General features: G+C 36.6%; 2 long non-coding RNA genes across 2 annotated transcripts; both read right to left on the reverse strand.

The window, feature by feature from the left end:
* Window positions 1–5,201: 5,201 nt before the first annotated feature.
* Window positions 5,202–7,864, reverse strand: LOC136258279 (uncharacterized). Its single transcript, XR_010702722.1, has 4 exons — window positions 7,707–7,864; window positions 7,476–7,657; window positions 6,361–6,424; window positions 5,202–5,293 (listed from the first exon to the last, which is right to left on the reverse strand). It is a non-coding gene; the product is annotated as an uncharacterized lncRNA (long non-coding RNA).
* A 218-nt stretch (window positions 7,865–8,082) lies between these two features.
* LOC136258280 (uncharacterized) lies at window positions 8,083–11,039 on the reverse strand. Its single transcript, XR_010702723.1, has 3 exons — window positions 10,975–11,039; window positions 9,945–10,115; window positions 8,083–8,295 (listed from the first exon to the last, which is right to left on the reverse strand). It is a non-coding gene; the product is annotated as an uncharacterized lncRNA (long non-coding RNA).
* Window positions 11,040–15,397: the final 4,358 nt, after the last annotated feature.

The following is a 15,397-nucleotide window of genomic DNA, read 5'->3' on the forward strand; positions in this document are numbered from 1 at the left end:
TGCCGATATTTACCGATATTCTTCAGAACAGACTCAACAGAGGAGGAGGAGCAGAAAATCACCTAAAGTTTATGTGTATAAACTGTATTTGTAATGATAATGTAATCAATGTAATTAATTGCGTGGGCGGCTGACTTATACAATGTTTTATACAGTATTGCTACTATCTCCTTTCATAGAAAAGGAAGCCAAGCAGTTATAAAACAGCTAAGCCAGCTTATCAAACAGTGCTTTAGTGGGACTACAGACCCTTTGTGAAGAGTGATCAACTAATTGCGTGGGCGGCCAATAAATATACACAGCCTGCTATAGCCTTGCAACCATACTTGCGCAAACAAACAAGCCAAAACAGTTCAAAACAGTTATAGCAAACCACTTACTGCTACATTCACCATCTTCCTTACTTTCACCTGTTCATTGCCGTCAATTTAACGATTGATTGTGGGTTTCAGTTAATCGGCAAATTATTTCCGCTTCGTAGCCGATACCGATACATGTAAAATTAGTTAATATCAGTTGTTACCAATTACTTCAACCAATTATTGGTGCAACACTAGAAAATACACAGTGACAGTCACTCCAGTGAACAGTAAACACATAATACTGTTATGAGAGTTTAGTACATTATAGCTAGGTAGTGTTGCACTGATATGAGATTTTGCCGATATTCAGATAACCAATATTGGATAATATTTTCAAGCCGATAAACGTAGCCGATCCGATATAGCACAAAATATATATTTTGTAGCAATTTTTACTAGAAGTTTGATCGTGAAGGACCAATTTAGCTTGTTTCTAGTGGTAGCGCTACAACAGCTGACAGCACACGGAAGTAGTAATAACAATATTGAAAATGCAACTTGATACATTTGTAAGCATCATTTGGTGCACATGAGCATGTATTTCTAAATAAATCTGTATCTGCTGCTTTTTTATTGTGGTGCCAATCCGATACCGATATACAAAAAACAGCCGATATATGGTTTTTCCGATAACTGATCCAATTATTGGTGCAACACTATATCTAGGAGTTGTAAATGTGACTCCAGTATCCTCGTACATATACATTTCCATATAATCCTCACCCTTATTCTATGGGATAAGAAATTTGGCAACATTCATGTGGCAAGAGCACTTGAGAACACAATTACTGTACATCACTACATATACCAGTATGTACATGCTACAGTGTATACCAGTATTGTATATGAGACACTAGACATGTATCGGTAGGGGTGGGAAATACCCTGACATTTAGCAGTTGTGCAATATATTTTGTAAACAGAATAATTAAACAATTAACTACCATATACCAACTTAACAAAAATACTGGAAATTACTGGTTATCAAATTATTCAAACAATACCTATTATCAAGAGTGCATGAGTGGAGCAAAGAGCACATGAGATTACTAGAAAGGAGCTAATGGAAGACCAGTTAAATACATGGGAGTATGTGCTATATGTGTCACCTCTGTTGAAAAAGTTTATTGGCGAACACCTCTGATTTGTTTTCCCACTTGAAGAGTAAACACTACATAGTCTACAATGAGGTTATTGATGTAATGGAAGCTTACACATATTTAGTGGGTATTTAGTAACACTGCAAAATTTATAATTAAAATACCATGGTATGACATCGATCAATACTGCCCACCTCTACGTATTACAGTCAGTTGTCACATGTTACATTTTAACAGCAAAATGGCATGTGTAATTACACAACCAAACATGACACACAGTATCAGTACCAACACTTTGAATTTTTTTTGTCAAATTAAAGAGAGTGATCATGAAGTTTTGATAACATGTTGGCCACACATGTGCCCAGTTCATCAACTTTCTTACCAAAACATGTTTCTTCCTTTCACAGTAGATAATTGACTTGGCTTTTCTCTTCTCTTCAACAGTCTTCAACACATCCTGGACAGAACAACAATAAGGAATGATATCAGTCAAGTAATACAATGAAAGATTCAACAAGAAAACAAGTCAATTAATGTCTACATATACAGTAACTGAAAAGACATGGTGACTGTCACTCCAGTCAATGGAACACACTGTTACTGTTATGAGAGTTAACACATTTAAACAACATAACAGGGAGCTGTAAATGTGACTCTAGTACAGTGGGACCTTCCTATACCAGACCACTAATGTGCCAGTTTAATCACAATTGTGTTCAGATAAGTGAATTTGTCTGGATAAGAGAATCCCATTCATTTACAAACAGGTTTGTTTAACTACTTTAATAGAACATACAGTAGTTGTCAAAATACTCTAATAGAACAGTCATTAATACTGTTTGGATGATCAGATAATAGAAACTTATTGTTCACCTGGTATTTCACATCCAACTTCATGAGATTGGCAACCCACAAGACAGTATCATGTAGACAAAATGCACTGATAATCATTTTAATAATGACCAAATAGCTGCAACTTGAAGGTCAAGGGAAAAGCCATTCTCTTTTGCTACACAACAATTCAGATTTGTGCTAGTGTTGCGGTGATAACCAAATTATCTGATTATTCTGATAACTGATCTGATATACACTAATAACACCATCACTCATTTTCATCATTACTCTATTTGTATTTGTGATACAAATGTTGATATACAGCTCATTTTAAATTAGATATATAAAAGTTACTCATGGTGACCAGGTTTTAACCACTGCTATACAGTTGAGACAAGTGGCTGACACTACATAGAAACTTAAAACCTCACAGTTTACTTTGGGCATGGCTTGCAGTCACACCGAGGAGGCTGGAAGCTTGCACGTGAGCCAAATGGCTTTGTATTGAAAAGTGTACTAGACGTTTTTTGGTACTGAAATATGACGAGTACATGGCATTGGCACAATGAGCCCCGTTAAGCCCCACTGAATAAGTTAGTTTTTTAAACTTGGGCTACATATAAATCACGCGAGATCTTGCGCCAGGCCACGGATGCTGTAAATGTCTTTGTTGATGAGCTAGAAAGATGGAGAGAGGAGTCCCACTCGAGAAAACAGTATAAATAAACCCCCAAGAAGTCATCCTATGCAGCATACTTCACTAATACACTAGTGACGTGTGCCCTAGTCGGGATCACACGAGACTGGAAAGATGAAGAAAGCCTCCAGACGAACGATAGCAACAACTGGCCACCACAAAGAAGGTTAGAAATGATATTCTAACGGCCAACATTCAATGTTGCTGCCCTTCTTCGTGCTATACAATCTCAAAAATGCAATTAACACGAATAATTTTTCGTAGCGCTTATTACGCTTCCGACCTCCTCTGGTAGTCACCATTAACACGTAACTTAATTAAAATTCCAAATAGCTTTAAGGCAAATAGTAAAAAATGTTGGTGCTAAAAAAATTTGGTGAATTTTGCAAATTTGGTGAATGGCCTTACAATCACCAAAGTTTTATCTGACAATTATTTTTAGCAATCACATGAGCAGATTAGACATGTTGAAAGGATGGGTATTGAAATATCATGACAGGTAACGTGGGTATTTACAAGCTTCCCCTTCGATTGTCTTGAGGTTACAAGAGTCATGAAAATCCAAATAACAAAAAACTAATTTTGAAAAAAAATTCCCAAGCAACCTGTTTCCTCAGTTCTAAACACATATGTGTGTATATAGCATAACATGTGCTTCACTATATACACAAGCTAGATGATAATTCTGTTATCTCTTTCCTCAATGTAACATTGCTCTTGAAATTACAAGAACCAGCAAACAATATACTTACATTTGTACGGTAGCTACGTACCACTCAAATGCAACATTGCTATGTGCAAGCAATTAAAAGACTTGCTAATTAAGGGGTGTGGTAGCCGTATCCATCATGAGTCATAATGACTCACAATCAAAACAGCTGCCACACCCATTAATTGGCAAGTTGTGTAGCGATGTTGCATTTGAACAGTACAGTACATAGTAGCTAGCAAAAAACAAAAAATAAATTCACCATTCGCCAAAGTCCCTCCCGTTAATATTGCAATAGTGGATTTTCGCCAAACTTTTTTATCAGCAAAAGAATGGTTTGTATTGAATAATATCATTGAATCAAATAATATCATTCTGACCAAAAAGCAAAAGAATGGTTTGTATTGAATAATATCATTGAATCAAATAATATCATTCTGACCAAAAAGTCATATATCCGAATAATCGTTTCGGTACTATAGTACCAAACTTCATGGGTATGTCATAAATTTAGGGACCCGCCGATTATGCTCATAATTTTACCTATTATGCTATGCTGCACTGCTCAAAAATTTACCTATTATGCTTAAATTTATGCTCAATACTTTACACTCACCACTGAAAATGCAGATGATACCCATTTACAAACATAGAGAAGTCATCAAGCTACCATGAATCAACACCTTGGGATGTCAACAGTAAGAAATGGGACACAAACGAGGACAAAAATAAGTTGATGATGCATGCATTGTATCTTTTACGCATGTTTTAATCACTTTGTATGCAGTGAAACTCTATAAAACCTTTATACCAACAACAGATTCATATTTATGGAGAATATTTGTTTCATGTTTGTACAGCAAAAGGCACGTTAGCTATGCTTACTAATGATGGTAGACAGTTAAGTTTACTGTTGCCATTGAATTGGTTTCCTACATTATTAACATGGAGGAATCTAGGGAAAACATTATACCTTGAGATGGATTTGCTAATTCAGCCAAACCCATCTTTGTATAGCTTGATAGTTATGATCAACTACTTAGCCCAAGTTCCTCATATTTTACACAAAATTGAATTTACATGTATTGCCGTTCCAACTGTTTAACAATATAACTCCAAGATTATTCATCAGGCAGTCCACTCCTTTGTTACTATAGATAATAGAAAAAATCTAGGAATGTGCAAAAATGACCAGTTTTTGCTCAGCTGGTCACCTATGATCTGCGAAAAGTTTGACGAGTCATACAGTAACTCATCATGTATTAACTCATTGTCTTAAAATTACATCCAGGAATATTGTTATGTTAGGAGTGTATAGCGATCAAACTGGTACCATACTCACAAGTCAAGTTATAGATTGCCAAGTACATGCAATTAGAAAGGTTATAAGATCCTTATTCACAGATTCGGACGGATATTAGCAATGACATCTATTTTTGTACTAATAAAAACTGTTATGGCACTTTACTACCACATGTAACCATCACAAACCATTAATTTTGGACAAAGTTACTTACCACTAAGGACTGCTTTGGTTACTATGGAAACAAGTCGACCAGTAGATGACCACACTATCCATCAATATTTGCTGTAACAATAAATACATCATACAGATAAAAAATAATATGGATAGTGTGTAACAAGTAAAAAATAGCGTGTGACCCTCACATGGCCATGCATGAAACAGTTAGAATCTTGCAGTAAAATGTACACTACCTTGTGTGTGCTTACAAATCAGATGCAACCTCATTAGTGTGTTACAGTATCTCGTCTTGGACCATATAACTGCTACTGGTGATTGTAGTGAAGCCTTTAAACTTTAAAACATTACTCATAAACTAGGTACACCTCACACTACACCACTGATATTCCAGGTACTAAGTCTCATGATCATATCAACAAACCTAAAGTCATACAGTATACTCACAAATTTTCACAGTATGAATATTTCACAATTATGTCCTTAGTCAGAATTTTCATGTTTTAAATTTCAGGATTTTCATATTTTGAATTTTACGGATCACTGCTGCTCGACTCGAGTTCTCAACCACACAGTACAAAGGGTCTGCAATAATTTTTACTTCAAGCATCATAAAGATTGCTAAAGCGTGTCTGAACCAAGTAGCACAGTAGCAGAAATTTCTATGCAAGGCATGGTCTGGTATTGCAGTAGGCCAGCTTTGTTCGTAAGCCACACCCACTTTAATATTGGGAATGTGCGATACTGTCCACACCTTTTAATCTATCGTATGGCTCACTAGAGATTAGCTGCGAGAATTGAGATACTCTAACAAAGCAGTCACAGCCATACAAGTATAACATAACAAGATATCAATGATGGTAACTACACATCACACTGAACATAACTATTACAACATGGCTATGTGGAAAATTACTTGAACAGATGGTGATGTAGGGATTTCCCACATAGGTACGTAAATCTTGCAATTTTAAATTGTACTAGTTAATATTAGCAGTAAAGCTTTTTAACAGTGACAGGAACTTGGAATTAAACTTGGGACCCTGGCTAATGTCCCAACTGCTTGACTATACCACATGTATACATACACACAACAATACACTGTCATAAACACATACACTATACACAAGGATACATAGACACAACACAAAAATTAATTTAGTTTACAGACTCACTTGTTCATGAGTGTCATTCAATATCTGAAATGTTCTCTCATTACTAAGTGTTGTGTCCTCATGTCTGTGTAAATATATAAGAAGCAGTGAGTAGCAAGTATACATACACAAACACACAATATTAGAGCAAAGCAAAGCCTCCATTATGCAGACATGGGGCCAAGTACATTTAAAAGTACTTAAGTAAAGTACAAGTACTTTTGAATTTTCCAAGTACAAGTACAAGTACTCCAGCAGCAATCAAGAGAGTACTTAAGTAAAGTACAAGTACATTTTGCTGCAGTAAAATATATGCTGTATTCAGTGTATTGTAGTATGTAAGTGCACCTAGGGGGTTGGTTTTTGTCAACCATTCTCTCTCTTAAACTCTTAAAATTCACTGACTAGAATAGCAGCATTGTTTTTGTTTGCCAGAATGCTATGACATCATTAATCGTGGGAACATGGTACATAGTAAGGTTGGGGAAGGTAGAAGAAGAATCGCAAAAAGTTATAAACTGCACCTTCACCCACTGTGTACAAACTACGTACAATGTTTGCAGTACTTACAAGTACTTAAAAGTACTTTAAGTACTCAAGTACATACAAGTACTTAGCAAAGTACTTGAGTATAAGTACAAGTACACTGGGGAAATTAAGAAAGTATTTAAGTAAAGTACAAGTACTTTCAAATCTGTACTTAAGTGTACTTAAGTATAAGTACTCATGTACTTGGCCCCATGTCTGCCATTATGCACCAGCCATGTGAAACGCAGCTACGCCTGTATTGTTTCCTAGTGAACCAGCATTGGGATGAGTGTGTACCACTCAGGTACTTGAGTCTTGTGCAGGAAAATCTTCCTGGGACAAGACTAGCAACACACAGTGGAACTATTCAGGTCTCCAGGTACTGTACACATTGATATCACAGCTGAGTGAGCTGTTTCCCCAAGACACCAGGTCCACATTATACTGGATAACTTGGTGCCTTGTGCAAACAACAACATTAAGTTGGCAACAAACTTGAAACCACTACAACTCCAATATCCTAGCCATTTTACTAGACTGCCACTCCCTCTGTCTCAACCTCACACATACAAACACACATACACGCACACGCATACACACACACTTACACAGTAGGGGTGAAAATAAGTTTTCAAATGTATCCAGGATCAACTGGATGGCTAGTTGCATGTTCATGAGCACCATTAAATCTTGTGAAACTCTTTTGTAGTAACTGTCCCTTCTATGATACAGACTCCTCCTCTAATAACTGGCTAGACTGCTTCACCTCCAGTTGTTTGTGTGCTCATGTCTGTGTGAATATGTTAGAAGTAGTAAGACTATCAACTTGTCACACATACCTCATTACTATTTCCTCCTCAGTCAGTGACTGTTAACAATAATTTACTAATCATACCAATTGATTTACAGTAATATACAATGTGTGTACATGTACATAAATACTCTTGTATGTGATCATGAGGAGACTAAAGTGATAAGTCTGTACACTGACACATAACACACAACATGTAGTGACTAACAAGCTAAGCTGTTAGGGTACATCTACTAATGGGACCCACACTAACAAGTTCCAGACCTGGTGACCTGTTTGGACTACAATGAGTGAACGTCAAATAATAAAAATCATCATCCTGTTTATCCTTTAACACTTCCTGTTTAATTAAACCAGCAGTTTAAATATTTTTATTGTTGTGCATGGTTTATCTATTCTTATTGGACATGACTAAAACACAGAACGACTGGGAAAACGGACTCGCAAACAGACTGGAAAGAACTTCTGTGAAAAGTACCACATATAACCACCACAAACCATTAATTTTGTTGTACATGTAAGAAGACATTCTGGACAATGTTACTCACCACTAACTGCTTTGGTTACTATGGAAACAAGTGGACCAGTAGATGATCCACATTGTCCATCAATATTTGCTGTAACAATAAACACAACATACAGATGAGAATATAATCTAATCCAAAACAGCCAAGCTGTAAAAAAAGAGTGCGGCCCTGAGAAAGGCTATGGTGAAAAAAGATGTGAAATCCAAGGTGGCGGCCAAGAAATGGCTGTGATGGTAGGTTAATGGTAAAAATTTTAATAATGACAATTCAAGTGAATTTTGTGCCAAGACCAAGCGGCACCAAATTCACTGAATTGTTGTTATTAAAATTTTTACCATTAACCTACCATCACAGCCATTTCTTGGCCGCCACCTTGGATTTCACATCTTTTTTCACCATAGCCACATGTAACCATCACAAACCATTAATTTTGGACAAAGTTACTTACCACTAAGGACTGCTTTGGTTACTATGGAAACAAGTCGACCAGTAGATGACCACACTATCTATCAATATTTGCTGTAACAATAAACACATCATACAGATAAAAAATAATATGGATAGTGTGTAACAAGTAAAAAATAGCGTGTGACCCTCACATGGCCATGCATGAAACAGTTAGAATCTTGCAGTAAAATGTACACTACCTCGTGTGTGCTTACAAATCAGATGCAACCTCATTAGTGTGTTACAGTATCTTGTGTTGGACCAACTGTTACTGGTAATTGTAGTGAAGTCTTTAAACTTTAAAACATTACTCATAAACTAGGTACACCTCACACTACACCACTGATATTCCAGGAGGAAAGTATGTAGGACTAGTAACCTGTTACTAAGGTGTACTAAGTCTCATGATGATATCAACAAACCTGAAGTAATACCAATACAAGGACAGTTTAGTATTAGCTTCACTGGTTAATAATGGGTCCAAAATAATACAACTGGGTAAACAAGTTATTACCAAGTAATGTTTATCAAAGAGTATGGCAGTACTGATGTGAATAAGTTTGTAGCTCATGGAAATAACAACAGCAAGATGGCAAAACCAGCCATCAAACTTGAAATCTTTCGATTACCATGCTGATAATCTAGCCACTTTACTATACTGTTTCTCACATACACATGCACACACAAACAGCAGGAGTGAAACAAGTATCCAGGATCAACTGCATGGTTGGTCTGACATGTCTATAACACAGTTGTCTTGGTGTTCACAAAATCCCTCCCAGCTTCCCTTATCACCTAGCAATAAATATCTTATGAAGTTAACTATGTAAACAAGGTGGTGAGAAACCAACTACCTTTGTTGATCTGATATATGTCAGACTAGAGAAAATGGATCACAATCTTATTAATTTGATCAGCAAATTGCTATGACCTATAAATGTCTCAAGTTTTGTTTTTTCAATATTCAGCCTCGTGTGTAATAAGAGTTTTCTTATAATAGAGGATCTGATGTCAGAAACTCTTAAGATTTTCTCCAAAGGCATAATGTTTTTCACGGACTGAGCTGAACACAGCTTCTCAACAATAATCCAGGTGTTATCTCTCTCTTGTAATGCTGGAAAGAACATTATCGAGCTTAAACTTCTGGTACTTCTCTTCCTTACAAGTCATGAAGGTAGCACATGCACTAAATTATTAGAGTATTTACAGAAACCTGACTGTAGTTGAGCTATACAGTCTTGTAGGGTATTTCTACATAGTTTATAGTTACCTGTAGATTAGTGTAAACTTACTGGTCAATATTGAGCAGGAGGATGGTGTGAGATGATGTGGTCATCCAACTAAGAATACTTACTGACTCATCAATGAAGCCTAAATGTTCAGTAGTGTGAAATTATTATCAACCATTCTGTCATTGGGGTGACACTCATTCCAGGTATGGTAGATCAGCAACCATGGTCAAACTAAGTAAAAGTCACAGGTCTAAATTCATGCCAAGTTAACAGTAATCTCATGCCCAGACCCCACCCACTGCATTGTAGGGTCTGATGACAAACACTGGAGTTTTGGGCCCTAAGCCATTTTTCTTTTCTAACCAATCAGATGCTTTCATTCAGCGATTTGATAGGCTAGAACAAGGCAGATGGCCGATTGGAACCATGGATATAAATGCATAAACAATAGTGGCGGACCCAAAAATGTAGCGCAAGTCACCAGACCCTACTAATACAGTGGGTGGGGTCTGGGCACGAAACTAAGTTAACAGCCAAGGACGAATATTAGAAACCCACAACCAAAGAGCATACATTATTCATTGGTAAGTCACAGGTTACACAAACTGGAAGCTCTAATTCACATTTTTGTGCTGGTCAAAGCTTTGACTGCAATCCCACATCTACCTAGGTCGATACTATGAAACCAATGAATCTACCAACTAAGTTGTCTACACTGTCCATTATGCCACTTACATATGGAAATTACGGGAGAATAAAATAAACACTTTTTGTGGGGTTTTACAATAGATAAAACAAGGCCACATCTTTACAACTGGGATGCACTACTACCTCCAGCTCGCTTTCTTCACAATCACCCTTAATGTTGTTTGTACATGTTTCATTTGCGATTAAATTATACCAATCAGTAGATCTAGTCTCGCGTAGCCAGACCACTTTTTCTGCTTTTGTCACTGAGTTGGGAATTCGAAGAAGAAAGACGGTCTGGCTGGCTGCACAAGACACGGCGCGCATGCACATGGCGCGACACTACCCATTAACATTGTACAATAACTAACATGAAATACAGTAGAACTAACTAACAATTCACCTCGTAAACTGACTCTTCCGTAGACTAATTACTGGCATCTTCAGCAGTAGATAAAAATATATCTCCTGATCTCGAAACGCTCACACGACAATAATTCCTATTAATACCCACTAACACCTGGTACGAGACGAGCGAGGACCTGACAGCCTGAGTACAAGGAGGACGCTACTCCTACCGCTACTAGCAATTGACTAGTGAGTTGTGTATTACTAATAGGCTATTGCAGTATTGGCCGCTCCAACGAGAGCATAGATTCCTGTCCCTCGTTCCTGTCCACACAACAAGCCACACATTCATGTATAGTCTGGCATAGCCAGACTATACATGAATGTGGGTGCACTGCACCTGTTTAGGCTGCAACACGTGCTTCCCATCCAGACACATTTGCATGTGGGTGGATGGTCAATTTCCATAATTTCTAGCTATACTAGATGATAAATATTGGTAGCTTCTCAAGCCATTATTAGCCTGGCACAATTGTAGCAAGCTGCATATAAGCATGCTTAATATTGTACCTTCATTTTTAAGATTGTAGGAACAACACAAATACTTGTGCCAACTTGATAGCAATCAGCTGACAAGATTGTTGTAGCTGTGTCCGTGCAAGAATAACTGATCGGAAAATAATAGAAGGATCATTGTAGTAGTGACAGAAAACATGCAGAGAGAGATGAAGGTGGTAGATAAGAAACAGAACTTGTTTGGAGTCAGTGCCATAGTCTTCCTGTAGATTCCTAGTGGGGTTAGAACAAAATGCTCTTAGGCCACTTTTTACGTATATCCTTTGTCTTGCAGTTCTCTTCCACTACTAAATATTTATGTGATCATCTTGTAAGTAAAGGTAGCACCATAAAGTGTTTGCAAGTTACCTTTTAATGCTGTCACAAAGTGAAGAACGCTACTCTATAATAACAGCAGGCTACTGACGAGTGGCACAGCAATCGTAGTGTGAATCATAACACGCAGATTGTTCTTCATCCAGCAAAATATAAATTTTACTGACTTGTCAACCCTGGCCTGTGCTTAGACCAACATTTATCAATATCTTGTTTCCTGTCCCCTAGACACCTCTGAACTGGGGAGGGTGGGAGGTAATTATTATTTTAAAATAAGATAACTAACAATGACAAAATATAAAACTATAGATGTATAAACATCACTGCCAAAAGATATTGTTTACAGTAAGAGTTTGTTTGTTAGTTACACTGTTAACAATAAATATAAAGCTATCTGTCTTTGAAGAACAATCATATTTATATGCTCCGTAATAGATGTTAGTTACACCAGAGTCCTTACATTATCGACACATTGGTACATTCTATTACATTTTATAGTCATGGTACATAGCTACTATGTTGTAAACCAGTGGCTATATTATTCCTGTTTAAACATCAATGTTACAAAGATTGCTTTAGTTCTGAATGTTCATAAGTAATCAAGATTGTTCTATTAGAGTATGTAGTAGAGTTGGAATGACTACATGATGTTCTCTTTGTCTTGACTGTTCTATTAGAGTATCTTGATCTTCAATTCGTGAAATGTACTGACTTCAGATCTGTTTCCTTTCTCAAGCTACTTAACTAATTTTAGTTCCTAGTATTATTATGTATTTCAAATTATTTAAAATCATGAAATCCATAATAAGTACTAATGTGGCAGCCAAAATAGATGCGGACGGTAGACAGGAAACAAGGAACTGGTAAATGTTAGCCTTGATCTGAGAAACCCAAGATTTCAGTTGAAATGGCCTTACAAGAAGTCATGCTGGTAATATTTAAGTGTTATGTTTCTAACTTCCTGCTTCACAGGGTTTAGTGTAGGTCCCTAGTGGGATAGTGAATGATAAATATCCTGTCTGTTTTATTGAAATGTGACTGTTGTATTAGAATATTTTGATGGGACTAGATTTCCAAATAATAAGTGAACCAATCAAGTTAAAGTTTACAGAAAGCCTTCCAAATGGCAACACAAGAGAAATATAATAACAATAATGGTGACCATAATGCAGGCATTCAGCCATGATGTGGTGGAGGATGGAAGACCACTTTCATAGTTGTAATGGCCTTATATTGGCAGAGCAAGCTTAAACCCTTGTAGTTTACCATCATTCATTCATTTATCAGGCTGTACATCATCACCAGCTCTACCTTCCCTTATGAATATTTTATTAAGCTACACACTGGCAAGTTCTGTATTACATGTATACTTGTTGTGTACGTGTGTACATGATAGTAATTTTGGCTTGATTGTACACATGTATTTCCATAGTTGTTGTATGTAGGCATTTTATGTGCTATTGTATGTGTGTAACTTGTGAGCAGTTTAGCAACTGAGTGGCTGCATGCAGCCTGCAAACGCTGGTGCTTATTTCATATTTGTGTTGTTTAAAATTTATAATTCACAAATACTAGAAATACATGAAATACAAAACTACAGAGTCAGTTACAATAGCCACAAACTGTCTGTTTGGTCCCACTATGTACAATATTTTCACAGTGATGACCTCTTGTTGAGCTTTGTCGAAAAGCAGTTATATAGATACAGGTCCAATACTCTGCCGCTTCTTGTGTGTTTTCAGTTGTACATTTCTGTAGTCTCCAAATCAAAGGTTAAGAATTGCACTCCCTTGCTTTGTTACAGAGAAGGCATAATTAATAGTAGCAGCAGTTTTTATTCATGTTTTGCAATGTTTCTCCACCTGTGACGCAACACTCAAGATACCAACTTCTGAACCTCAGCTATACTTGTAATGTTGTGTACTGCTACAACAAGTTCTTGTAGAACACAACATCTCACAGATTCATTGTTTTGTAAATATCCCTCAGGTTGTCAATGGTAGTTTAGGCACAATTTTTATACAATTGTTTGTTTTAATCTGATTGGCTATTTCACGTTTATGCTGCTTTTGCACAGAATTACATGTGAGCAAACCAACCCCCAAGTAGCTAACTTTTGTGAAAGCAAATTGCATACACACAATATGGAGGCAAAAAGAGCGCAACACATTAATATTGTAGGAGAACAAAATACACGTACAATATACAAACAAAGTTAGGACAGTGTGAACATACTGTTATATGAAAGTATGTGCAATAAATTATAATAGCAAAGGAACTTGCTACTTTTTCGCTATTGACTGTATACATACAGAGCATGTGCAAAGTTGTGCTATTGTTTTGCAACCATCTTAAGAGCACTGCATGTGTGTAATTGCAAACTGCGTACAAGTTGCACACAAAGTTTTCATAAGGATTACCAGTTATAATGTATTAACTGTATACAACAAAGTGTACAATGTAGTGTGTGTAATATGTTACATAATATAGTGGGTGTGGTGTTAGCTGTAGTACCCCTAGCTTGATCATCTAAATCTGTTGAATACTGACTGTTCTATTAGAGTGTTTGTGTGTATGTTCTATTAGAGTAATATAAGTCTTTGTGATGTATCATTATCAGTGAGGTTGATTATCCAAATGTTTTATTATCTGAGGTCCTGAGGTAGTGAAATATAATTGAGGGAGTACTGCCAGTAACCAGCTTAAACCATCCATCACAACATTTTGGTAGTGTTGGTACGTAGATACACTCAGACCCAAACATATCCTAAAAACAATTTGAAGTATCTACTATGAGTTTCTACACTCATTCAAATGATTGTCAAATTCCTACTAACTACTCAACTATTGAATATGTCTTGTGGGACCATACACAAGTGTTGTTATTGTTGAGGTATTCTTGTTAGGGAGGTGTCCTGATTTAAGTTGTGTACAATAAATGAGACCATGGACAAGTGTCCTGTTTATCAATGTGTCCACATTTTAGGGTGTCCACTTTTGAGAGATTCCATATAATAATGTTTACCTTTTTATTTCAGCCAATTCTCTGCTCCTAATAATGTTTCACCAGCTAATGTGTGTTCCTTTTGTGACAGTTATTAGAGAAACATAAGTTGGATAAGATACCTAATAAGGGTAACTTACTTCACCTGTCCCCTTTATATACATACCATTGCCACACCAGCCCATACGTCACTGAAGGTTGTTTCTCTTGTGCTCCTCAAAGCCTGAGTGTCACGCCTTATGTACAACTATAGTTAATACGTTTGTGTGTGACATTACTGTATGGCTGGGACTGGATTTTTGTAGTTTTATGATTACATGTGAAAATTTCTTAAATGTCATCTTCACTAAAGATTGTTGTTATTTTTTATATTTCTTTTCATAGTCCTGTGTACCAATCAAATCACAAACATGTGCTGTGTTTAATGGCACTTAATTCAACATCTTGTGGGACACAGCACAATGGAGATATGGCTGATCAAACTACTGGATACGTATAATGATGGATGATTATGGGAAGGCTTCTTCCTTTGGGTAGCCTGACAGTGGAAATATTGTTCAGACAATGTGATTCTTGATACCAT

The sequence above is a fragment of the Dysidea avara genome, chromosome 6 (genome assembly GCF_963678975.1).
Source record: "Dysidea avara chromosome 6, odDysAvar1.4, whole genome shotgun sequence".
Lineage (NCBI taxonomy): Eukaryota > Metazoa > Porifera > Demospongiae > Dictyoceratida > Dysideidae > Dysidea > Dysidea avara.